At 42.1% G+C, this 26,672-nt stretch overlaps 1 long non-coding RNA gene across 1 annotated transcript in view; it reads left to right on the top strand.

Moving 5' to 3' along the window:
* LOC137760485 (uncharacterized) overlaps positions 1 to 26,435 on the top strand; it is a 39,840-nt gene extending 13,405 nt beyond the window's left edge. Inside the window, exons 2-3 of the long non-coding RNA XR_011073362.1 lie at positions 22,969 to 23,116; positions 26,284 to 26,435. This is a non-coding gene — a long non-coding RNA (uncharacterized lncRNA). The remainder of the gene's footprint in view (positions 1 to 22,968; positions 23,117 to 26,283) is intronic.
* The last annotated feature ends 237 nt before the right edge of the window (positions 26,436 to 26,672 follow it).

The following is a 26,672-nucleotide window of genomic DNA, read 5'->3' as shown; positions in this document are numbered from 1 at the left end:
ATAAGTAGCGTGCCTTTAGCAGCATTCCTTTATACCGGTCGGCCACAGTTAGTTACCGACTTTCCAGCCGCGAGGACGCTGTGCGCCATTTACTGTAATTGAATTGCTGTTATAACACCTTTCAGAGGGACAGCAATGCGTTTCATAAAAGTTGCGCGCGCGGCCTGCGGCTGCCTGTTCTACTCCTGCCGTCGCCGCCCGCCCGCCGGGCAGAGCTGCCCCTCGGGAACTGGGGACACAGGGCTCGATGTGCCCCTGGGCGGAGCTGGAGGAACCCGGCCCCTGGTGAATCCAGCCCAGGGCGTCCCTAGTCCGGCGGATACTCTGGGACTCTGGGGATGCCGGGGACCCCGAGAGGGCCGGAACCCAAAGCCTAAACTGAATAAGGGATGAGAATAGGACCTGGAATTGCAGAAACTGGGGAAATCAGTATGCGTCGGGGGTAATCTCCGAGCCACCAAGGCCTCTGCCCTCACTCTTCCATTGGATTTGGATTCTCCGGCGCTGACCCGGGTGCTTAGACGGCACTACCTTCCCCTCCCCCATCCCCCAGACTTGGCCTGGCCTCTCTGGGGACTTGCTTGCCCTGAGGAAAGAGGAAAGTTTCCTGCCCGGGGCTAGGAACCAGAGGTTGGGGCCGGGTGCTGAGATGCCCTGTCGAGTGTTCCCCCCACCCCCACTCCGACTCTGATAGACCTCCCCAGCCTCGGATTTTGGCCATGCAGGCCTGGGCAAAGCCTCGAAGGCAGCAGGATTCATCACCTCGGTCTCTCGGCAACAGCCTCTGGCTTCCTTCCTCGTCTCCCCTACCCCTCAGCAGTGTCCTCGCTGAGACCTCAGGGCCAGCCAACTCTTTTCTCTGGTACCCCTCACGCCCCGCTGGCTCCCCTCTTGGGCTCCACACAGCTTTCTAGGCACAGAGAGCAAACTTTATTCATATGCGTATCCCTCCTGCCACACCCCAGCCCCAGGACAGTCAAGGTCTCCCAGCCTTCAGCGCAGCCTTTGGCTTGGTCTCCAGGAGAGTAGCAGGTTGAGAGAAGTGTATGTGAGTGTGTGTGTGTAAGGGGAGTGCAAGGGGATCTCCCCACCCTACGGCCCCGAGTAAGATCTCTATGGCTAGTTTAGAGAGGCTAGGAAAAGAGAAAGGCGACAACTAGAGGCTAGACTGTGCTTCACAGGCCCTGGGAGGTGAGCAGAGAACTTCTGGGACCAGAGCGCTCGGCGGCGAGAATAACCCGCGGATCTGAGCATCCTCAGTCTCATCTACGCAGGTCAGCCAGAGAAGCTGAGGCACCGGTGGCCACGCTGGGCTCCCCCAGTCGCCCAGTGCCGTGCGCAGGGCGAGGGTCAGTGAGGCTAGAAAGAACTGTCCAAGGGGGATTGGGACGGAAACCAGAGGGCAGAACAGGGTTGAAGGAGCAACCACTCGAGGGGAGAAGGAACGCCCCGGGGTTTGGCCCTCAGCGACAGAGTGGGGAACCCTTATGACCTTAGTTTGGGATACACCTAACCGGTGTGTGTGTTTGTGTGTGTGTGTGTGTGTGTGTGTGTCACTGCATACGCGAGGTGGTGGTGGTGAGAGGGACACATTGGGGGGGGAGGGGGAAGGGGTGGCTTGGCATGCACGCACATCAGTGTGACTCCAGTTGACCTTCTCTTTTCCTGGGGAATCTTCAGCTTCCTCCGGGGCTTGCTAGACATAAAGTTTTCTTCAGAACCAAAAAGTCTATTGCTCTGGGAGGCATCCAGCAATGAGAGCAAGCATGTGCTCTGCGGTCCTGAGAGCTGGGGTGCATTCACCCCTTCCCCCACCCACGCACAACACCTCGCTGCCTACGTCTGCTTTTCTGCAAAACCAAGTTCTTTGCCTTTCCGGTGTGGCCAGGAGACGGGATGGGGAGGATACCTTGCCCCTGGTCTCCCGTGGCCTCCTGAACAATTAGGGGTGGAGTTCGGGAGGGCGATAAAATCTGCAAGAACTCGGGAAAGTGACTTTAATGGGGAGGCCTCGGGAATGTTGGGGGTAAATTGCCTCAAGGCTCAGTTGAGAACAGGAGAAAAAAAGCAGGTCCCATCCTCCGGTATCTGGACCCAGTTTTCTTTGACGGGAACCGCGGGCTCTTCGGTTTGCGCCTCGGAGTCTTGGAGACAGAACACGTTCGCGCCTGCCTCGCTCCGCTTCTTGGCGAGGGTGAGGAGGTCGCCCCAGGGAGAGAGGACTACAGAGCGCGTTAAGGAGTCAAGGGCAAAAGCTCATTCCGCTCACCCAGTGTTAGTAGCGAGGCTTGGGGTGTGGCGGTCTGGCTGGTATGAGACTCCCCTTCACTTGGGACTGCAGCCAAGGCTGGGCTTGTGAGCGGCTCGTCTCCCGCTCCATTGCCGGGCTCCATGTACTCCCGCAGCCCTGACAAAATCCGTATCCTTGCAGTTTTGACGTTCCCATCACTAGACCTTGCTCAGTAGTGATTTTCGCCGGGTATTAACCTTTGCGCAACAAAGTTGATTGCCAACAGCTAGAAAGATTCTTTAGGAAAAGACATGGACAAAAATAGAAATAAGAAGACTGAAGTGAGCCATGAGCCCTGCTTGAGGCTAAGAACCTTACTGCGTTATCTCTTTACGTCCTCACAACGCTGCCCCCCCCACCGCCAGACATAGGTGCTACCCTTGTCTCCTTTTTGCTGCTGAAGTAACTGAGCTTCAGGGAAGTTAAGAACCCTTACTAAGTTTAGCCAGCTAGCAACAGGCCAGGCCTGGATGGAACCAGGCCAACTTTTCTGGAAGCCAGCTTCCATCCCAGACTGGACTCAGGAGAGAAACCTGCTCACTTGCAGGTCTAAATGGAACAAAGGGACAAAGTGGTCCTTTTCCCTGGAGATCTGTCTCAGCCCGTAGGGAGCCAGGAAAGGGTTTTCTAGCAGGCGCCAGCCAGTGTACCACTCAGCTGAGAAGTAGCAAGCGAATGGGCCAGCAATTCCCCTCCACGGCTCAGCCTGCTGCTTCCAGGGCTGGGAGTCAGTATGACCCTGCACTTTCTGTATTTCAGAAATGAACCAGAGGTGAGGGCTTCCCTGGTGGCACAGTGGTTGGGAGTCTGCCTGCCAATGCAGGGGACACGGGCTCAAGCCCTGGTCTGGGAAGATCCCACATGCCGCAGAGCAACTAAGCCCGTGCGCCACAACTACTGAGCCTGTGCTCTAGAGTCTGCGACACAACTACTGAGCCCACATGCCGCATCTACTGAAGCCCGCACGCTCTAGAGCATGTGCTCTGCAACAGGAGATGCCACTGCAATGAGAAGCCCATGCACTGCAACGAAGAGAAGCCCCCGCTCTCTGCATCTAGAGAAAGACCGTGCACAGCAACAAAGACCCAACAGCCAAAAATAATAAATAAATTTATCAAAAAAAAAAAAAAAGAAATGAACCAGAGATGCTTGCTGTGTCATGTGTCCCCCACAAAAGAAGCATGGGATAATTATTCCTTTTTAAGAGCCCATTAAAAGAGCACTTCGATTTGTAAGGGGGGTGGGGGAGAGGGAGAAAGGAAAGAAAGCACCTGTGACACTGGGGCATATTTATCCTGGGACATGAGCACAGACTGGCGGCGGCAAACAATGAGATTTGCCACAACAGAATAAACAGTTCCATTTCAAACATTCTGACATGCTCCCTGTTCTGATGGGGAGAGACGCTGATGCAAACCAGTCAAGAGAACTTCCTTTTTACTAAGAAGTCCCATTCCCCACAGGACCCTAGGAAAATGTTCTCAGGGTAGAGCAGAGAGTCATCCATTTACATCACCAGAAGTACCTGTTTGCAGGTGCTAAGGGACACAAGGAGGGCATCTCCCCGCTTTTTCCTTTTAATCTATTTCCATGGTCTTTTCATGGAGTTCATGAGGAATCAAACTTTAGCACTGCTTTTTTTTTTTTTTCAACTAGGAAAGCAGATTATGCCTTAAGCATAACCGCAGCAGACTTATGTTGTAGTGATTATAGAGAATCATTAATTTTCCTACCAAATTGGTGTGGGTAGTATTTGACCTAACCTTTTTTCTTTTCTTTTTTAGTTTTTCTTTTTTTTCAATTTTCTCATAAGGGTGAAGTGAATTTAAGAAAATACTTTCCTTAGAATCTCTCTCTCTCTCTCTCTCTTTCAATATACATACACAAGTTACATCTCCATGAGTCTAAGCATCTAATAGTTTTAAGGCTGATGTGGAAAAAAAATCAGTGTACCTAGTTAGCCATTTTTTAAAAATTCAAAACAGCGGAATGGCAGATAGTATTCAAGTCTTCAACTCATAGGAAGGAACCACCTGTGTGTGTTACTCATTTGGAAGGAGGTGGTCAGTTTGGGTCAGCCAGTCCTAGGAGAATATTATAAGTCAAGATCAGCTGCGCCTACCTGGTGACACTCCAAGCCTATTCTGCATTTAGAGCTTCCTAGCTTGGGAGGTGGGTCATGCATGTTGGGAAGAGGTGGAAGCGTGGGTGAGGCTGTGGGTATAGCGTGGAGAATACAGGAATCTAGTAGGAGGGGGAAGAGTGATTATTTTCCTGCTCTCCATGGAAACTTTCTCACTTATGCATTTATTTAACACCCACTTATTGAGTAGGTAGGATGTTCCCAGCATGGTACAAGGCACTTGTGGACACAAAGATTACAAGTCATGGGCCCTGGCCTCTAAGAGTTTTTAAGTTTGTGGGAGAGAGGCAAGCAAACATGACATAATACTCTCTGATAACGGGTACAAGGAGCTTTGGAAGCTTGAAAGAGGGTGGTTCTTTCTGCCTCGGAGAACTGCTTGGGAAAGATGTCAGAGTGAAGGTGATTTGATCTGGGACTCAGAAGGTGTGGGAGGTGGGGCAGAGTAAGGATGGGGAGGAGAGAGAAATGGGAACTCCAGCTGGAGGGAGGCACAGAGTAAAGGTAGGGAAGGTCAGACCAGGTTCTTATTCCTCTGGGGGGACAATCATGTTCATTGTTCCCTGGATTATTGGAGCTGTGTAAAGAAGCCAGAGGTTACTCACATAGTTCTTAATTAGAGTGTGTCTTCTGCCTCCCTGTCGTTTTCATGGGGCGGGGGGAGGAGTAGATGTGAAATGATTTCCAAGAGGATGGAGCTTCTTTTTAGTCTAACTGATGAGTCACATTTGGATTTCCTTTTAGAGTGAATAAATTGAGCTCCTTGTGTCTTGGGCATTTACCTGAAGGTTTAAGACAGAGAGAAGAACACATAAAAGTGGACCAGGTCGTGGAAATATCAGAGGAGATTAGTATAAGGAGCACTGTGGCCAAAAAAAAAAAAAAAAATCCTGCCAGAATGTATTCTTAACTTTGCACGAGTGCCAGAAGTATGGGTACCATCGGCTTCCTCTTCAGTGTTTATGCTTCTCTCAGAACAGATGAAACATGCTGTTTTGGTTAGTGCTATGTGTCTCTCTCTCCCTTGGGGCTGGAAGCCCCTCGGAGGCTGGGAGTAGAACTGTATCATTTATGTTCCCAGTTCCTGGCACAGTGCCAGGCACATAATAAGAGCTCAGTCCATTCTCTATGAATGAATGCTGCAAGTGTAAGAATGTTGGTTTTTAGTTTGTGTTCACGATAGTTAGAGAGTATCTTTTTATGTTTATCATTTTGGGTTTTTAATTGTGATGGCATAGAGTAATCACAGTTACAACTAGTTCTGATAAAAACTAGTTCTTATTCATGGTGCGACTAGCCGGTTTAAGTGAAAGGCATGAGCACAATAGTTTTTAAACTGTATCCCCTGCCTTGACCTTGGGCAGTCACCTCCAAGGCACTCAAGAGCCACAAGTTTGAAAACCATTGTACTAGAGGCTTCAAATCAATGTTGTCCAATTCGTTGCTCCAGTTATTCTCAGCATGATTGTTAGGCTTAGCTGTGCTCTCTATCGTAGTCTTCTTACCATTCAGAACCATAGTAAAATTTCATACAACCAAAACTCACTTTTTGCATACGTTCTGCTGTTGTTGTTGTCATTTTATGTATAATTTAGACATTGGCCAAGATACTTTCTTAGTTGGGCTAAAGAGAGGTTAAGAAGATACCTTCTTCTTCCTAAGACTTCTATATAACTTTTGGATGACCTAAGGAATAGCAACAATCTGGGTTCTTAAAAGTCAATATCTTATGGCCACTTACCCAGGGAGAGGACAAGATCTATGTCAGAAGAGGGATTAATCTAAGATGTTTTGATGCCCTTCTTTTGCACCGCTGCTCGGTGTTAACATTTTCCAACATAGGCACCAATTAGATCTTGGAAACAAGCATGAAGAAAAGCATAAAATGAGATCAAAACATGATCAGCTCCCTCTGAATTCTACCTTATGTTTTAGCAAGTCTATTGGCTCCTTGGCTTGGAGTAATTTCAAATTCCCACTGGCTTAGTGGCAAGACAACTTCTCATTCTTTTCTAAAAACACTCTTCCTTAAAAAAAAAATTCCTGCCCACCACCTTCTCTCTCTTGTGAATTCTCCTTTAAGAATTCAAATTGCAAAGAAATTCACAAGTGAAACAGAATACATTTTGGAGCCCTGTGTTCATTGTTCCTAGCTCTAGGGAGCAGTAAAATTTTTCAGTAAAGAAGTTTATAGTTTTTGTTTGCTTTGAGTTGAGGAGGCCATGTTAGCCTTGATAATCATCTCAGAGATACTGTGTCTTGGTATCCAGACAGCTGAGGTATTGTACAAGTATCATCTAGCCATGAGTACATGACTCAAAAAAAGGCAAAACTTTGAGGGCTGTGGGCCTCTTGGGGCAAGGACAGAGTCAAACTCTTCTATAGCAATATCAAAATATGATTCCAGAGAGCCCATGATGAGAGATTCAAATGGGATTGGATGATACAAATGCAAAAGATGGGAAATCCAGCTTTAGGTCAATTGCCAGCCCTACTGCATTCCAGTGGCTCTGTGAAGACAATAAAAAGTAGAGACTTCACTTTTGGGATTCTGATAGGAAACCAATATAGTAACCTCTCCCATCTTGGAGAATTGTACTCATGCCCACGTTCCTACACCTAGTGATGTTGAAGCAGGGTTTCAGTTCCCAGCCAGTGATTGAGGTCGGGTCCCAGCGGTGAGAGCACCAAATCCTAGCCACTAGACCAGTGGTCAGTGACAAGGACCTGGCCCTACGGCTTTGCAGAAAAAGAATTCCCACAAAGACAGAAAGTAGCGAAACAAGTAACGTATTTATTAAGAGAAAAAAAGAGTACAGTACGTGTGGATAGACACATGGGCGGGCTCAGAGAGAGAGTCGCGCCCTCATGGCAGTTTAAATCACTTATATGGTGCGTTTCTTCTGGGTTTCCTTTAGCCAATCATTTTAATTTGCCTGCTTCAAAGTCCATACTTGGTATATCTTGGGAACTTCCCACGTGTGCATGCGCATCTCTTAACCAAGATGGAGTCTACTGAAGAGGCCTATGGGTAGACTTAGCCACTTAGCATCACTCCCCTTTTGACTTCCAAGGAGACTTTCTGTGCACGTGTAGTTGGGGGTGTCTCCTGACTTTGAGAATGAGGGATATGTGGTCTTTTATCTTCTATCTGGGCAGGGCCCAACCTGTTATTCTGGTCTTGGAGTATTGGTCCATAGTGAATGAACTCCAACTGTTTGCCCCAGGGGCCCATCTATCTCCTGCTTCACTAGGAATCTAAATATTATTACAACTAATGTATCAATTTATTATTCTCGATGCATATATTTCTGAGAAATATTAAGAAAGGAAATTATACATTTATAGACTAAAAAGGTAAAAATTATTTGAATTTAAAACTTGGGATGCTAGTACATTTCCTTTTGTTTAAAGTACGGCTGCCTCAAATGAACCTATCTATGAAACAGACACAGGCTCACAGACATAGAGAGCAGACTTGTGGTTGCCAAGAGGAGAGTCGGGGGAGGAGGCACTGGGGGTTTGGGATTAGTAGATGAAAACTATTACATATAGAATGGTCCTACTTTGTAGCACAGGAAACTATACTCAATATCCTGGGATAAACCATAATGGAAAAGAATATAAAAAAGAAAGTATATATGTGTATAACTGAGTTACTTTGCTGTACAGCAGAAATTAATGCAACATTGTAAATCAATTATACTTCAATAAAATAAATTTAAAAAATAATAAAGCATGGCTGCCTGTGCCATCTTTACTCACTCGAGATGGCCTGTAATAATCTTCCATGGCAGCCAATGAAAAAATTCTTCCTATGTTGCCAATTTAGTGAGCATAAATTACTGGGAACTTTATATGGAATAAATTATGTTCTTAAGCCTTCTCAGATGTGCAGCCAATAGAGATTTTTTTTTTTAATTATTGATTTATTTATTTTTGGCTGTGTTGGGTCTTCGTTTCTGTGCGAGGGCTTTCTCTAGTTGTGGCAAGCGGGAGCCACTCTTCATCGCGGTGCGCGGGCCTCTCACTATCGCGGACTCTCTTGTTGCGGAGCACAGGCTCCAGACACGCAGGCTCAGTAGTTGTGGCTCACGGGCCTAGTTGCTCCGCGGCATGTGGGATCTTCCCAGACCAGGGCTCGAACCCGTGTCCCCTGCATTGGCAGGCAGATTCTCAACCACTGCGCCACCAGGGAAGCCCGCCAATAGAGATTTTAAAGCAGAAAACAAAATGCAAAATTTAACTTGAAGGGGTATTTATTGTGTTTGGAACCCTCTCTGAAGTTGTTTCCTCTCTACCTCTGTGAGGGGATTACAGGGGGTGCCTTCCAACCTGAGGCGTTCCTAGCCACACGAGGCTCTTCAGAAAGCTGCACGTGGTTTGCTTCTTAGATTTAAATAAAGTTACAAGGAATATTGCAATGTTGATGTGGCAGCGGGCCCGAGGAAAAAAATGAAGAACTACGTTTGAGTCACAGACAGGACAAACAGGGAAGGTGTCACTGACCCCAAATGTGCCATTACCCGACTTGCATGCTTTTGTTGAGAACCTTGTGCTACCATCTTTTTTTGTACGACCATTGTAAGTGCAATTCATGGGTACTCATAAATGCAAGGTAAGTTTAATTGACTTGCGGCTTTCCACATTGCTGATGATGGAGTGGTGCTTTGGCTGTTGAAAGGTGAGGGGAACTTGATTTCAACGTGGAGATGAGATGCTGCATTCTCTAAACTGACAGATGGAAATTCTGCTTCAGAATTCATTATTCGATGTGAAGGACAATGGTGAAAATTTGAATCTTCAAAAGAGTGCAATGGGTCAAAATACAGTCAGACCATTAAAAGTTAAATGAATTGCAACGTGGAAAATCATTGGGAAATGCACTTAGGTGGCAGATTCTGGGTTCCCTGATAATGTTTTTTGATAGTCTTTTCCATGTCATCTTAAGTTTTCCTCATTCTCTTTAAGCTACTAAGGTACCTAACTAGAACTTTGGGTCGACATAACACCTGACACATGAATGGAAAATGACATTCCTCATCTAAAGATACAAAATATCGTGATAAGGGGTAGATGCTTTCTGGGTCTCCTATGGGGAGGTCAAAACTACATGGTTATATCTAGCTTATTAACAGAAAATTAAGTTACAAAATAGCACATGTTAATTGTAATAAGCCAAACAATTAAAGTGTATGAAAAAAATTTTTAACAGTTTCCTTTCTAATCAACTCTCCTCCATGGTTTTCAGATTGTATACATGGATTCTCTGATGCCTCTCTCTTTAAGGGGTGGAGTCTAATTCCCAGAAATGACATAGAATTACTTTGGAGACTAGGTAATAAAAAGCAATTGTGGCTTCTGATTTAGGTGCAGGCTCTCTTTTTCTCTCTCTTGGACCTCTGGCTCTGGGAAGCCTTACAGAAAGGTCCACATGGCAAGGAACTGAAGTCTCTGCCAAGAACCAGTGAGGAATGGAGGTCTGCCAACAAGTAGGAGAGTGAACTTGGAACCAGATTCTGCAGCCCAGTCAGTCTTAAGATGACCTCAGCTCCAGCCAATAGCTTGACTGCAACCTCACGAGAGATCCAGAAGCAAAAGCATTTACTAAGCTCTTCTCAGATTCCTGAGCCTCAGAAACTGTGAGATCACAAGTGTTTGTTGTTTTAACTTGCCAAGTTTAGGGTTAATTTTATACAACAATAGATAACTTGTACATCACTAAGAAGTAACTTGCACAATGTCTGGCATTGGCTAGACGCGTAATAAATAATTGTTGAGTGAATGAATTAAAATGAATAAATGAAAAGTTTTTTTTTTTTTTGAAGGTTTTACTTTTTTTTTTTTTAATTTATTTATAGTTGTGTTGGGTCTTCGTTTCTGTGCGAGGGCTTTCTCCAGTTGCGGCGAGCGGGGGCCACTCTTCATCGCGGTGTGCGGGCCTTCTCACTATCGTGGCCTCTCTTGTTGCGGAGCACAGGCTCCAGACGCGCAGGCTCAGTAATTATGGCTCACGGGCCCAGTTGCTCTGCGGCATGTGGGATCTTCCGAGACCAGGGCTTGAACCCGTGTCCCCTGCATTGGCAGGAAGACTCTCAACCACTGCGCCACCAGGGAAGCCCCGAAAAGTTTAATTTATGTCCTTCCATATCATTCCATATTTTTTTATAACCTTTTAAAAACTAGCTTCACAGAAGAGTGTTTCTGGGAGAGGATCTCTTTAATTATTAAAAGTTCTGTCATGCAACAAATATTTATTGCTGTTATTATTTGTCAATGAACCACTCTTCCACTGTGAAATACTTGTGAGCCCATTTGAGCATCTGCCAAGCTTTCATGAGGAAGTAGTTATGGAAGCGCTCTCTGTTTAAAGAAGTTAAAAACCGTATTTGGGGTTAGGTAGACACAACTGACCAAGAAAAGTGAAGGATTAGTGGAAGGACAGAAGTTATCTCTACACTGACATACTCAAGGTATTCATAGGTGAGAATGAGACCAAACACTGAACTGAGGGATATAAATAGTGCAAGACATTCAACAGTGAATGTGAACAGTGTGGGGGAATGTGGCTCTCTCGTTCTCTCTGTGGTGTGACGTGTGACTGGAGCTGGCTTTTGGGTCAGATAATCTGGTTCAGAATCTCCCCTCTTTCTCTTACGAACTGTGAGAACTTAAGGAACTCATTTAATCCTTTGAAGCCTCTTTTTCTTCATCTACACATTAAGCAAGCAAATAGTATGATATAGGATTTTTAAACAGATAAGGCGTGTAAAAGGTTTAGGCTACTCCCTGGCTAAATTTTTGAAGTAAAACACTTCAAAAATTGTTAGCTCCTTTTCTTAAGATGAGTTGTCATGTTTCCTACATGATTAGACCGCTTTCCTGCTCACATGAACTTCCCTGTCAGTACCCATGTGCAATATGTTGAGATTGTCTGAAAATCTGGAGTCAAGGAGAATAATTAGAACATGGTTGGACTTCTCTGCTACCCTAGGAGGAGCCTGGTAAGAAGAAATAAAGGTAGCATGGACACATTTACAGTCTTTAAGGCTGGACTCTGGAGAAGATGCTGAACACGCATGCTACTGTTCTTTCTATTCCATGTGGCTTTCTGTAGGTGTGGTTCTAACTTTTTTTTTTTAATTTATTTATTTTTATTTATGGCTGTGTTGGGTCTTCATTTCTGTGCGAGGGCTTTCTCTAGTTGCGGCAAGCGGGGGCCACTCTTCATCGCAGTGCGAGGGCCTCTCACTATCGCGCCCTCTCTCGGTGCGGAGCACAGGCTCCAGACGCGCAGGCTCAGCAATTGTGGCTCACGGGCCCAGCTGCTCTGCGGCATGTGGGATCTTCCCAGACCAGGGCTCAAACCCGTGTCCCCTGCATTGGCAGCCAGACTCTCAACCACTGCGCCACCAGGGAAGCCCGGTTCTAACTTTTGACTGGTCTTTCAAAGAGACCAAATGCATTTAGAGGCTCCTCTTGCACCATTAAGTTAGCCTTGAAGGTTGGTCCTGCCTGCATACCTCTAAGCTGCAATTCGGAGGTTTGAGCTACCTGGGCCATTGCAGAAGTAGTTCAGCCAGAAGATTTCAAGGCTGTTTAGTGGCAGACAAGTCAAGAAGTGGTTCTCTCATCACTTAGCTGCTTCACCTTGACTTGGCCATACTTGAAATTGTATATCCCTTCATATTCTCTTCTCTTTTCTTTTTATCTTGTTCACCCTTCTCACTTGGCCAGTTTCTTCTTCTACTCTCACCCATCCCCATAATCTCCCTCATTTTTCCCCTCTCTCTTTCCCTTCTATCCACCTCCCACTCACAGTGAGGTAGGAGAGAAGAAAACCAGGAGTGAGGCTGGAGTCATTCTGGTTCCTTCCTTTCCTCTCTTCTCCTTACTCATGCTGTGTGCTTCTGCTGCAGAGGCACTTTGGAATTTGTCAAGCAAGTGAGTTTCTAGGTAGATCCCAGTTATATTTTAGATATAAATCTAGGGCTATGTGAGGGTCAATTAAACATATTTAAGACTTTTAGGACAGTGGACAAAATGATCTTTCTCATTTGGCTTACTCCTTGGCTAGAAACACACCATTATTCCTATTCTCAACTTTTTAGTATTTTCCTTGAATGGGTCTTCTGACCTTCTGGCCAAGAAAACAAAACAAAACAAAACAAAACATGAATACGTAAAATTTACCATTCATCAACCAGTTTGAACATATTCCTTTATTACGAGAGTAAAAATATAATGAGCAGAGCCAGGAATATGAAATTATTTATTAGATTTATTAAAATATCTCATTATTCAAGTCCTTTAGGACACATCTGCAAATAAATATGACCAACAATTAAATGTAACATTAATTATATTAAACCTACATTTCTATTCTGTTCACTTTTACATTAACATGTGTCTTTCATGTTTGACTTCCATTTGTTTTTGATATTTAGTAAGATAAAACACATCTTTTAATTTTTGTTAAAAAGTCCTGGTGGGAGGAATTGGAAGATATAGTCAAGACAATTCTGTAGCATACCCCCTCCTGGGGGTAGAGAAACTCCATTAAGCCTCTCCTTATCTCTAGCTCTCCTTGCAACTTATAAAGAAAAATATCCTAGAAGATCTGGGGGGTTCATAGCTTCTTTGTGCTCTAAATCCATTATTTCGGCATAGAAAACAAACATAAATGCATGGCAATTGTAGCAGTGAGAGTTGAGAGAAAATGTGGAAATTATTTTATTAGTCAGGATAAGCTAGGTTCTGCAGCTGTAACAAATTAGCACTAAAGTATTAGTGGTTTAACTGAACAAAGGCTTATTTCAGTTGCAGGTTGGCAAGGGGATTCTATGCCATGTACCTACTCATAGGCCCAAGATGATGGAGGCTCTACCATCTATAATCTTGAATTAATGGCATCCTCTGTGGCCATAGCAGGCGAAGAGAGTACTGGAAGGTCTAATGACCAGAAGTAATGTGTAATCTTTCTTCTCATATCCTGTTGACCAGAGCTAGTCACCTGGCCAAGCATAACTACAAGGAATGTGGGAAATATAGTTTTCTATGTGTTTGGAAGGGAGAGGAAAGCCAGATATTGGTGAGTGCCAGTGATGTCTACCACATTACATAATTCAATCCCCTCAAGAAAACCAAGGACTAGAAGGGGCTTTGTCCTAGGTCACAAAATAAGTTAGTGGCAGAGTCAATACTAGAACTCAGCTCTTTTGATACCAAGTATTATTTCTGCTGTTATTTTGACAGTAGTTAACTCTTTCCTCTGTGGGAATTAATGACACAAGAATATTGCAGAGCTACAGAATATGTAGAATAAATCGTCAAGTGTGAATGAAGAATGATGACCTTGCTGTGATTTTAAATTATCTTTTTCTATCCTACCTCAGGAAAAGTTTATTTTCTGGTTGTGGCTTAGAGGATTTCCAGGCCATATCTTCTAGTACCATGATGAAGGGAGTTTTCCCTCTCTTACTCAAGCAAATGGGAATTTTTTACACTAGAAGTAGTAACGATATCCTGCATGTATTGATACTTAGACACAAACTTAACAAATCATTTTCAAGTATCTTTTCTCATGTGCTTTACACATAATGTACCAGAAATAAGGAGGTTGGGTGTCACTGACTTAATTTTACATATACCCAGGGCAATGACATGATATGTCCAAGCTCATATAACCCATTAATGGTGACCTTGGGACTAAAATTCAAAGCTTTGATTTTCAAAACCAGTACTAGAGCACAAGCTAGTTTGCTTCCATCTTTTTCCTGGCATTGTGGATTTCCTGGTGTGACAGAAATAATTAGGTTACTTTCTCCAAGCTTCAACAGCTTTTCAGTGGCAGAATGAGGAACCTAATTTGACTCTTAATCTAGGATGCTTTTGCTAGATTCTTATGTTGAGAAAAATACAACACACATTGACATCTGGAAGGTGTTACATTGAGCCTCAAATTAAATCTCCAGTGCTCTTTTGAAATACAAAAAAATTTTTGGTCCTTTTGGTTTCCTTAGTTAGGAATAATAATTACAACTAAGACATGGGTTTAAAAGAGTGCCTCTTATATTGCATGTGCTATATGCATGTTTGCTCTTACTATTACTCAATATTCTGGAATAATCAAGAACAGAGGAGGAAAATGAAACAAAAGGAGTAAATCCAGCTCTACAAATTCTCTTTCTATATCTACTTTCTATTCCTGAGAAGCCATCAGAGTACTGATAGACAATATATGTAATACACAGAAACTTTGCACAACTGATACATCTCCTTGGGTTAGTGAGGTTGCTTTCAGTTGCCACTAACAGAACCTGAGTAGAAGCTGGCTTGATCAAAAAAAGAATGTATTGCTTCAGGCAGTGGAAAAGAACAGGGAAGAGCTAAATGTGTAAAGATGCCCCTAGGAAATTATTTTTGTATCTTTTGGCTCTGCTTTTCTTTGTGTTGGCTTCATTCTCAAGTAGATTCTCTTCAAGTGACAGCAAAGACGGCTACTCGTACCTCAAAGATTATAGCTTCATAGTTTAGGGTTTTTTCTCAGTAGTTGCATCAAACATTTCAGGGTTAACATCCATAGGTCTTGATTGGGTCACATGCCCAGCCTTGGAAACATCACCATCATTTTGATTGGTCAGGCCTCAGTTACCTGCCAACTGCTGGACCCAATGGGTGGAGTCAGCTCTATTTAAACCTTAAGGACTGAGAATACAGAAAGGGGGTGGTATCTTAACAGAAAATCAAGCTTCTATTACATAAAGAGGGAATGGATGCTGGGCAGAGAAAAATTACAGATATCTATTCTAGTACTCAACTATATCCTCGAGTACTCAACAAATGCAGGAGAGAAAATAGATTATTATCGGCAAGGGTGTTATTTTATGTTGAAAACAAAGAGAGTTATGATGTTAAGGACAGGTGGAAAAATCTGATAGATGAAATTGGATCTCAAGTTACCTTCCTCTCTTTAACACTACTTTTTCCCAGAGCTTTGCACACATAATAGAGGTAAATAACATCTTTTACATTTTCATTTCTTATAGAAAAATGTACTGGGGGGAAGGTGTATAAGCCATAAAACAAGATTTTAAAACCTTGTAAGTGATCAGTTTTATCCAAGTAAATAAACATGGAGATGTTGGTCTATTCTTTAGATAAGATCACTTTTCAATCCCCAGTAAATCCCTGTTATTCAAATGGATTTACCTTTGTTTAATTTGTAAGCAGTGCTGGTCCCAAGCACAACTTCATTCAGAAGAGGAACCTTGTTTCTGATATTCTAATTTTCTATAGATGCCAATTACTGTTTCCTCAAGCCTGGAGTGCAGTTATGGGACAGCCACTTCCTTCTTCAAATCACATCCGTTTATCTGTGTGGGCGAAGTCCATCATTTTCATCCATTTATCATATCTGGTCCATCATTTTCATCCATTCATCATATCCATTTACCGTATCAACCATCATATATAAAATATTCCCTAAATACCAATTAAATTCACGCAGATCCATCAACAGATTATGATTGTAAATAAACCCTGCCAACTGATATTTGTATAGCACATTCCTGCTTCCTAAGTTCTTGCATGTAAACCATCTCACCTGATCGTCATGGGAACTTTGGGAGTCAGGCGAGGCAGATAAGAATATTATTATTCTCCTATCAAAAATGATGAAGCAGAGATGGAGCGATCTACTCAAACTGATAACTAATGTGAGTTTTTGGAGTCCAGACCTCAGGTTTTTCCAACTACATCCTGTTATCTGAGTTTGGGTGAGGGCTGTAGTGTAGGCTAGAATGTAAGAGGAAAAACTCAGGAATGAATGAACAAGCGTTTGAATACTGACTGCTGATTGTTAGTTGTATGACCTTGGGCAAATTTCTTAATCATTTAACCTCAAATTACTCAACTGTATTGTTTTAATCATTCCGTACCTCATAGGAATCTTGTGATGATTAAATGAAATAATTCATGGACAATGCTTAGCAAAAGCTCTGTATGTAGACCGTGCTTCAGTAGTCTAGATATTGTTGTTATCATATATCTCTAAGTGTATATTTAACCTGCATTCACAAAGAGAAATAAAGAACTGAATCATTCATCTGGATTGTTCCATGCTTCTGCCTCTATTAACTGCATTTTTCAGGTATGAGTAAAATGTGAGAGTGAATTGCCTGAATCAGTCTTCTACCTCACTATGCTTGCGTCTAATTGCTTGATCTATTTTTCTAATTTAATTTTATTTTTTGAATACAGCAGGTTCTTATTAGTTATCTATTTTACACATATTAGTGTATATATGTCAGTCCCAATGATCTATTTTTTTTCCCTTTCTGATCATCCACCATAAAGCCAAGTATATATTATTTGTACTCAAAAGATTATAAGGTTAATACTATTTTGCCTATTCTAGGAGATAAGTGTAAACTCTGCAATATGATTAAACAATTAAGTTTAGACTTATATAAATATCACCACCACCTATTGGAGTCTTTTTTTTTTTTTTTTAGACTAAATAAGTCTCAAAGAAAGTATTTCTTCCATTTTACTTTGTTTTGAACTTTTGCCAATTCAGCCTGCATTATAGATTTTCTTAGTGTTTGTTTTATAAAAAGTAAACCGATTATTTCCACACAGCCCCAACATGGTTCTTCTATAACACTGACTTCGCATATAATAGCCAAAACATCCATTTCTTTTGAACAGACCCTCATCAGCAGGTGATTTTGTAGAGTAAAGGCGAATGGAAATAGAAATCATGTTCCTGAGAAAGGGCAGGCTTTCCTGTTGGTCTTGAGGGTTTCTTTCATCCCAGTGTGTCAGAATTGATGCTCAGCGATAGGGAGCAGTGGCCCATGGGCAGATCCAAATCCCTGCCAAGAGGAGCTTGCGGTCTAATGGTAGAGACAGAGAGCCGGAAATGAAAGACGGTAACTGAAGGATGGAGGCTGTGAGCACATGTACGGCGAGCACCTAGTACAGATTTGGTGTGGGGGTTTCTCAGAAATGATGACATCCAGGGAGAGGGCTGATGGATGATTGTGAATTAGCCACGCAGGGTTTGGTGTTGGGGGAGAGGAGGCAACTATTCCAGGCCAAGGGAAGAGCAGATGCAAGGACGGTAAAGAGTGAGCAAACTTAGCTGGATTGTGGAGCACAGAATTTAAGGAGAAACCTGGCAGGAGAGAAGGCAGAAGAAAGGGTAGGGACAAGAATGGGGAGAGAGCATAACAATGGAAACTTCTCCCATTCCTACACCCAACTCCACGAAAGGGGAAATGACCTCCGCTGTCCCATTCTGTCCTAGAGGAAAGATGATTGCCTTTAAAACCCAGACTTTCTGGGTATTGAAGGAAAATAACAATGCCTGAGCACTACTATATACCTGGCACAGTTTTAGTTACTTTATATTGATTTAAACAATCCTAGGCACTATTGGTATAGGCACTATTGTTCTACCCATTTTATAGATGAGGATATTGAGGCAACGAGAGTGAAATGATCTGCCCAATGAACTCAGCGGATGCCTTCCCGGGACTGAAACCCTGGGAGCCTGGCTCCAGGGAATATCCCTTCCACAAGGAGTGCTTGTAGCAGTGAGGTGTCCCATGAGCTGATTCAGGAATGCCTGTAGAGCTTCCAACAGTGCCATAGCAACTATAGAAAACTCTCCTGAAATTAATATATTAATATAAGACATTTACTCTTTTGTTTTTAAAATTTTGGGGCAAGACAATGTTTTAATAAAATGTGCTTATGAAAATAAAGATGTCCTTAAGCTCAACTTATAACTACTATTGCAAGTTATGGAGGTTTACCATGAAAGAACTTCCAGACACCTTTTACCTTTACTTTTGCTTTTTCTTTAACATGAGTAATGAAACTAGACAGGTCACTGTCCGTTAAAGTCAGTAACACTTCCTGGTTTCCAGGAGGTGACAATGATGACTTTTCTTTGCCTTTTCAGTGCTGCTACACTTTGTTGAACTTCAAGGACTAGGTTTTATTATGACTTATTCAGGATTTTATTTTACTTTGTAATTTTTTAAAGCAAAATTTCTCTTTTTTGTAGGTGGTGTGACATTCTTTTGTCCCCAAATGAAAATGCAGGCTCCAACCATCCCTGAAATGCCTTTTTGAGTGTCTCTTTCAGAAGCTCATACACTAGGATGTTGAAGGTGCAATATAGCTTTTGATGCACGTGTAGTAGCATAAAGTGAAATTCTAGAGAATACACTACATTTTCAAGAAAAAAAGTTAAAGAGGTGAGGCAGATTAAATAAAAAGAAGCTTATTTTAAACTGTGATGCCTTTATCCAGGGAGTTTGTTACTGACCTTCTACACGACAACCTCTGAATTAACATTGCCTTGCTAACATTTCCAGTGCATGCATAACTTCTGACTAAACTCTACTTTCCATTGGGAAAAAGTCATGCTTGTTAACTGTTTTCAAGTTTGGCAGATTTACTCTAAGAATACTGGCCAAAATCAGGTTCAAAAACAAAAACATCATGTAATATTTATATTATCAGAAAAAATGTTTTTATGAAAAATATTTTAGGAACATCTATAGTTCCTGGAATAGTTTTTTTTTTTTTTTTTTGTATTGTTTAATTTTTTGTCCCTGTCAACTAATGTTTGCCATATTAGATCAGGTCATTTGAGCTTTACATCTTATTTCCTCTTTCCTTCCAGGACATATGAGCATGGGCAAACACTTTTTAATTATCCTGATCAAGGGTGGGGGACATATTTTTGCTGATCCCACTTGTAATCAACTGTGATCTTCTAGAAGCAGGTGAATTGATTGCTTTTATCTTCCCCAACTAGTCAGAAGAGTGGGTCATACATTATTCTGCCCTTTTGAAAAATGCAACTCAGTGATTGATTTTATGACTGCCTGTAGCAGCAAATTCCTCAGAATGAATTCTACCAGGTGAAGAAGTATTTCCTATAACTTGCTTTAAATTTCCTTAACATTAACTTCTCCGAGTGGCTCAGCCTCTTATGGGACAATGTAATAAGGATCTATCAGTTTCACTGCCCAGTACCTATCTTTAATGCCTAAGTAAATCTCTTTTTTTCCAGCCCTGACTTAGTAATTTTAACTTTTGAAATCTCTCGTCATGAGTGAATCTACACTACTCGATTTCTTGCCCTGCTCTGGAGCTCTGCAATCTCTGAACTACATTCTTTAAGGTGAGAAAGTGAAAAATGGAGACAATAATGCAGATGAACATGGATTATTCTCCTCTATAATGCTACGGTACTATGCTCGCTCTTATTTTTTTATCTTCTTGATTTCTCTGAACAAAAAAAAGGAAAATTCATGGAAGACAATGGAAAGTTGCTTTGAAAAATTTTTATCTAGTTCATATTCACATACAGTGCAATGTTCCCTTTTACAGCATTATACAGTTGGGGATTTTTTATCCTTTAGAAAATGACCTAAAGGGGCTTTGACATTAGTTGTTCTAATTTTGACATCCCCTGGGGGTGGGGTGAAGCCTTCTTTTTATTTAATAGAATAGACATCTATTTCATTAAATAAATGGAGATCTCAAGCATTAGTTACTAATGAAATCAAATTATATAAAAAATGTCCAACTATACAAACACCACATTTTTCTCTAGATTTTTGCCAAGGTATACCTCATCTCCATCTGCACCCCCAAATAATATTATTTCTAGTGTCTTTCTTAGTTATGTAATGTCACTGTCAATTTGGACTTATTTGGTGACAAAACTTGTGTAAGATTTTCAAACCTTAAGTGAAAAAATTATATTTTAACAAAACATATTTTGTGATTTATTTATTGAGATGTATGTGAGAGAGATATGATGCTTTGTGCTTGTTGAGTAAATTGGCTTTGGAATTGTATATTTAAATTGTGGAGGCAGGACTCAGAAGGACCAAAAAAAGAAAAAAAAGACACATCAAATTGGGGTACACACTGAGGCAAGGATGATTTTAATTTTGTTTAATTATGGTGTTTCCATGAAGAGGAGATGATAGAGGAGGGAGAGAAAAAGAGGAGGGGAGAGGCCACGTGGTGAGGGGTATGACAAATTAGGAATGCCTCTGCAGTGATTTTTTTTTGCCCTTTTTCTCATGTTCTTCCCTCCCTCCCTCCCTCCCTCCTTCCCTTCCTTCCTCTCTCTCTTTCTCCATATCTTCTCTCTCTTTTACTTCCATCAAAGATTATCGAGCACCTACCATGTGTAAAGATAGAAATAGTCTTTGAACTCAGAGCAAGAAACATGCAATCAAAAAGCAATTGCATGAAGTGCCTTAGAAGTCATTGTATAGGAACCAGCGGAACGTGGGTAAAGAGCCCACGTCTTTGTTGAGGGGGCTGTGAAGATTTCCTGTGGGAAGCCGTGTTCAAACTGATGCATCAGGGATGGGTGGAAGTCAGCCAGGAGAAGAAGGAGTTAGGAAGAGAAAAAGTCATCCATAAAGCAAACAGAGTTTGTGGCAGACAAGCTGAAGGAAGTCCAGGAGGGCAGGAGGGGTGGAGGGCTGGAGGGCAGGGGAGGGGTGGAAGGTTGAAGGGCAGGGTTCTAGGAAAGAGTTCACTAGTGAGGACATCAGGGCTTGGAGTGCCGGTTATTGCTTTGAAAACACAACTAAGGACAGTGTTTGATGTTCTTTTCCCTAAATCTAGTAAAGATTAGATAGAGTTGAAATCATTACAATAAAATGCTTCGAAGTAACTTTAGAACTTCAGAAAAGAGGACCATTAGAAATTCAAGAATACACCAAACCTCCACATCCCTGGATATGGGGACCAGAATATGGGATATGGGCAGCCCTAGGGAACTAGCTGGGTATAATGGCGGTTACTGTATCTGTAAACTGGCAGAGGCTCACCTGGTGTGGAGAGATTTTTTTCTTTAAGGGTACTCCTTTCAGCATCAGGCACGTACAACTTAGAGATACCATAGAAAACTCCTTTCCTGATATGTAGAACTATTTTTTTTTAAGGATTTTTTTTTTGATGTGGATCATTATTAAAGTCTTTATTGAATTTGTTACAATATTGCTTCTGTTTTATGTTTTGGGGTTTTTTTGGCCACAAGGCATGTGGGATCTTAGCTCCCTGATCAGAGATTGAACCTACCCACCCTGCAATGGAAGGCGAAGTCTTAACCACTGGACTGCCAGGGAAGTCCCAGATATGTAGTACTTTTAATACTAGCTCTCAAAATTTTTTTTTTTTTTTTAGTCAAAACCATGAAAATCATAAAAATTAAACAACGTTTTAGCTTTCCCATGCAGGGGGAGGATCACTGTTGACAATGAGTGGAAATTAAAGGTCAGAGTCAAGATCCCCCTGCCCATCCTCCCACTGGTACAGAAAAATAATTGCAGGGCTCTGACTGCACCTAAAGACAAAAGCCCCAGGGCCCCTCCATTCATCTCTCCATGTCTCCATGACTGACAGGAGAGCAAGGGATGTTCAGCTTCAAGTTGAGAAGAAAATTTGCTAGAGTAGGGCTCCTTGGAGCCCAGCATATTTCTGCCTCATGGAGTCATGATTTACTGGACATCAAGAAGGCAATTTGAGCCCACATCCTTCTTCCAAATATTCTTGATGAATGAGTTTAACATCTCAGCTTACTAGTCTATCTGCTTATATATCTTATTTGATCCCCTAATTTTATTTTTGTTTGGCCTAACGAAGGCAAGCGGTCAGGAGAGATATCTAAGATATAGGTGCTCTTTTGCAAATGTAAGAAAGTATTCTGAAGCTTGGTTGGGGAGTCAGTGTAGGGTCCTAGACCATCATTCAGTTTCTGGCCTTAATATTCTTTTATACCAGAAAAAATAAAAGTTGAAGCAGAAGTTATATGCCAATGCATTACAGAGCCATGACTCACCCACGTTCTCACAGAGGCAGGGAAATGCTTTGGGTGCAGAGACAAACAGCATGGAACCAGTGTCTTCATGCTTTAGGTTGATATGTTGCTTAAACATTTGAAACCGTGTTTTCCTCAAGGGATATATAGGACAAAACTCTTTTGCTTAGACATATTTTAACACAGTTTGTATTAATAATTAAATTTTTAACTTAAAAGAGATTCTAAACTGAAATTGTTTTATTAAAATACTATCTATTTATCTATCTGTCTATGTATCATCTATATTTGGGGGAGAAGGAGAATAGGGGTCAGGATAATGTGTGTGCTAATTCAGATTCAAAGAGGCCAATCTGATATTTTGAGAGGCTATCTCCAACTTCACGTGACACCACTAACTGAATAGCCACATTTGTGGAATCCCCTTGTGCAGGCAAAGTGCTCGTCAGGCAGGGATATCACCATGTCCCCTGGATCCTGGAACACTCCCCAGAACCGTTTCCTGAGTTTTCTACAAAGAAGGGACTCAAAACACACTTGTTGAACTGAATTAAATAACGGAGCAGCACAGCTGGTAGCATCTAAGGATGCTGAAACACTCAACTCCAGGGTCCATGCCTGAACCCTGATACTACTAATTTCTTTCCTGCCTATTTCCTGTTCCAGATGGAAGAATATCCATAACTGGGGTAGTCAACTCAAAATAGCAATGATGACAACAATAGTGCAGTAACGACCTAGACTGAGCACTTACTGTGCATCAGAGACTGTGCCAAGCACTGAATTTCTGTGATCCTTACAGCAGCTGGAGGAGGTATGTTGCTATTATTATTTCTGTTTTACAACCAAGGGAGCTCAGGCTTAGAGAGGAACTGCTCAATTTCATAGGACTAGGAAAGGGTGGAGCCAGAAGTCCAAGTTGGTTACTATTGTCTGATTCTTGATACTGTGCTGTTAATCATTATCCAAACTCAGCAGGCTGGACCTTAAAGCCCAGAAGGTTCTAGAAAATCTAGATAGATTTTCCTGGGCCCTAGCACATCCAAAGCAAATTTAGAGTGGGAGACCTCCCCTTGGGGCCGATTCTTTCCTTCTTTCCTTTGTCCTTCCTTTCTTTTTCTCACAACTCTATTAAGCTGTGCCAGGAACTGCAAGACACTTGTGTCGGTGTGGGAGAGCGGAACGAGAGAGACCCTGCTCATTCTGACCCTCTGCCCTCTTCCTGTTCTTCCCACAGGACTGATGGGCTAAACAGTCTTAATACCTGGCTGTCACCATCCCTTTGGAAGACTCCAGCAGACCCACATGTCCTACAGTTCAACTTTTCAAACCTACCTCTTTGTAATTCCTAAGTAGAATTCTGAACTCTCTTGTCATATTTCAGTTTTACAGTTACTCCAAAATATTTTGATCCAAATGTGCCCTTAATGTCGTGCTTTATTAATGCGATATGACTCATATTAGTGACTGCTTGCTTTTGAGCCATATGCCCTGAATAACTTATCGGGTTTCATTGTTTACCCTTAGTTTAAAAAAAATTCCATATGCTCTGACCTCATGACACCTAAACCCCACTCATGCAGTTAAAACAAGAAAACTATAGTCATCTGATATCATGAAGGTAAATCAGCTGGTAGAAACACTCAAATGTTTCCTTTTCCACTGGTGTGAGGGCACTGTGGGAGTCATAGATTATTAGTCAGGAAAGCACAGGAGAGAATTTTTGTTTGTTTGTTGGTTAATTTCCAGAATAAACCCAATACAAACATACAGCTACAGCGCACTTATTTTTCATTGTTAACACATATAATTATGTCATCCTAGAAGAATTGCCCAAAGAAATAGAAAAAAAAATTACCATCTGGATTGCTTAATGGCCCTCTCCTGCCTGCCTGTGGAACTGTCTGAGAAAGGAAAATACAGGAGCGTTAGTCAGGCCCTCGGGGTGAGGAGAATTCTCGCTGTGAGCAGTGCCAGGTTAGCCTGGGTGTCTGTGGAGCAGGCTTTGGTAGGCTACCAGAGGGAGGGCATCTCACAATCCAGGACTTACCCCCAGAGGATTCTGAGCCAAAATGACACTGTTGAGGGTCAAGGGCTAGAGCAGAGTGAGAGAATTTATCCTGTGGACCAAAACCTCCGTACTTAAAGACATTTCCTTTCTAGTTTAGGTTTCTTTTTATTTTAGCTGCTGCACATTTTTTTCTCACCAGATTTCACAACGTATGAAATCATTCTGTACCTGAGTGAATTGTTACACAAATTCATCCCTAAAGAATATATTGGCTATACGTGTGTGTGTGTGGGGGGGGGGGGTGGTGGTGGAAGAGATGCTGGTTTTTGTTATAAGATATAATAATAATGAACTTTTACTGAGCACTTTTACCAAGTGATGTGCTAAGACATGCATGAGATATCTCAGGTAATGCTCAGAACCCTAGAGTCTGGGTACTATTACCAAGTTAATTTCAGTTGAGGAAATAGAAGCATGGAAAGGTAAAGTAAGTTGCCTGAGGTCACAGAGCAAGTAAGTCACGAAGGCAAGGCGTGAACCTCTGTAGCTTGATCAAGTTCATGTTCTTAAGAGCGACTCTTTGTTCCTCCAAATGGCCCCAGCTCTTGCCTTGGTGTCCCCCAGGATTTGTTCTGGTTCTCCATATTTGCTAGGGACCTACTGTGTTAACTAATATGTACTTTAAAACTCCAAGAAACACATTGGATTAGAAGACAGTTAGGCAATTTCTTACAAAACTAAACACACTCTTCCCTTATGATCTAGCAATCACACATTCCTTGATATGTATTCATATGACATGAAGATTTATGTACACACAAAACTTTGTACATGGGTGTATATAGCAGCCTTATTCATAATTGGCAAAACTTAGTACTTGTCAAGATGTCCTTCAGTAGGTGAATGGATAAACAAACCTTGGTACAACCAGACAGTGGAATATTATGTGAAAATAAAAAGAAGTGAGCCATGAACAGACATGGAGGAAACTTACATACACTGCATATAATTCCAACTATATGACATTATGGAAAAGGCAAAACTGTAGAGACAGTAAAAAGATTAGCTGTTGCCAGAGGTTTCATAGGGAGAGAGGGATGAATAGGTAGAACACAGGGGATTTTTAGGACAGTGAAACTATTTCATATGATACCCTAATGGTGGATACATGTCATTATATATTTGTGAAAACCCACAGAATATACAACACCAAATGAACCCTAATGTAAACCGTGAACTTTAGCTAATAATAATGTATCAGTATTGGATCATCAATTGTAACAAATGTACCACACCAATGCAAGATGGTATTAGGTGGGCAAGGTGGGGAGGGGTGTGAGGGGATATACAGAAACTCAAATTTCCTATAAATCTAAAATTCCTCCAAAAAAAAGTCTATTGATTTAAAGAAAGGATGTTGGTGAGTTTGGATGGGAGGGGCTGGGAGATAGGACTGGAGGAAGAGTTTTTACCCTTTCCTACCTTTTACATGTTTATTTAAAATAAATTAAAATTTAAAAACCAGTAAAGGAAAGAATTCTCAACTTTGGGCATGATCCTGAGGCTATGGCTTCAAGTTTTGTTCATTTTTTTTTTTTTTTTAGTGTAAACCAATTCTTTTTTTTTTTTTCTTAAACACTGTTTTATTTTTTAATTTATTTTTTTGGCTGTGCTGTGTGGCTTGTGGGATCTCAGCTCCCCAACGAGGGATTGAACTTGGGCCACTGCAGTGAAAGCCTGGAATCCTAACCACTAGGCCACCAGAGAATTCCCAAGTTTGGTCCATTTTAAATGATGGAGTCTTGATCTCCTGTGTTCTTGATGCAATAGAGGAGCCATGCTCAGGAACAACCTATTTGGTCAGAAGGTGGCTGGAGTAGAGTCAAAGTGTGTTAGGTTGGGAATTGCTATAGGTCTTCGTGCTGCCTGCTCTGACCCTGCTCAAATCTGCACATTCATCTCTTCCTCAGAGATTCTTCGGAGAGCCCATTCTGGTGGACCAGTTTGCACCCTGAGCTTGCTGAGATGAGACAATGCTTGGGAGAAAGAAGAGAAAAGAAGAAGGCAAGGGGGAAAAAAGAACAAAGAAAGAGACAAAGGAAGGAAGGAAGAGAAGGAGGGACGGAGGGAGGGAGGGAGGGAGGGAGGGAGAATAATTTCGGTGGACCAATCCGAAGGCTGATATAGCTTCCCACTAAAGGTTTGGTCTTGGCAAGTGATGCTGGAGAAAGAAGGAAGGGTGTCTTCAGATTTTCTAGCAAAGAAGGCTGGAATTTTTCCTAATCCCTCTCAACTTCAAACCTTGGAAAGAGCATTAAACCAAAAAGGGGACTAGCTCATGTCTGTCGCCATTTCCTGC

This window comes from Eschrichtius robustus, chromosome 1 (assembly GCF_028021215.1).
Source record: "Eschrichtius robustus isolate mEscRob2 chromosome 1, mEscRob2.pri, whole genome shotgun sequence".
NCBI classification, from domain to species: domain Eukaryota; kingdom Metazoa; phylum Chordata; class Mammalia; order Artiodactyla; family Eschrichtiidae; genus Eschrichtius; species Eschrichtius robustus.
The sequence above is the reverse complement of the archived record's forward strand: the minus strand, read 5'-3'. Positions and strand labels throughout refer to the sequence as shown.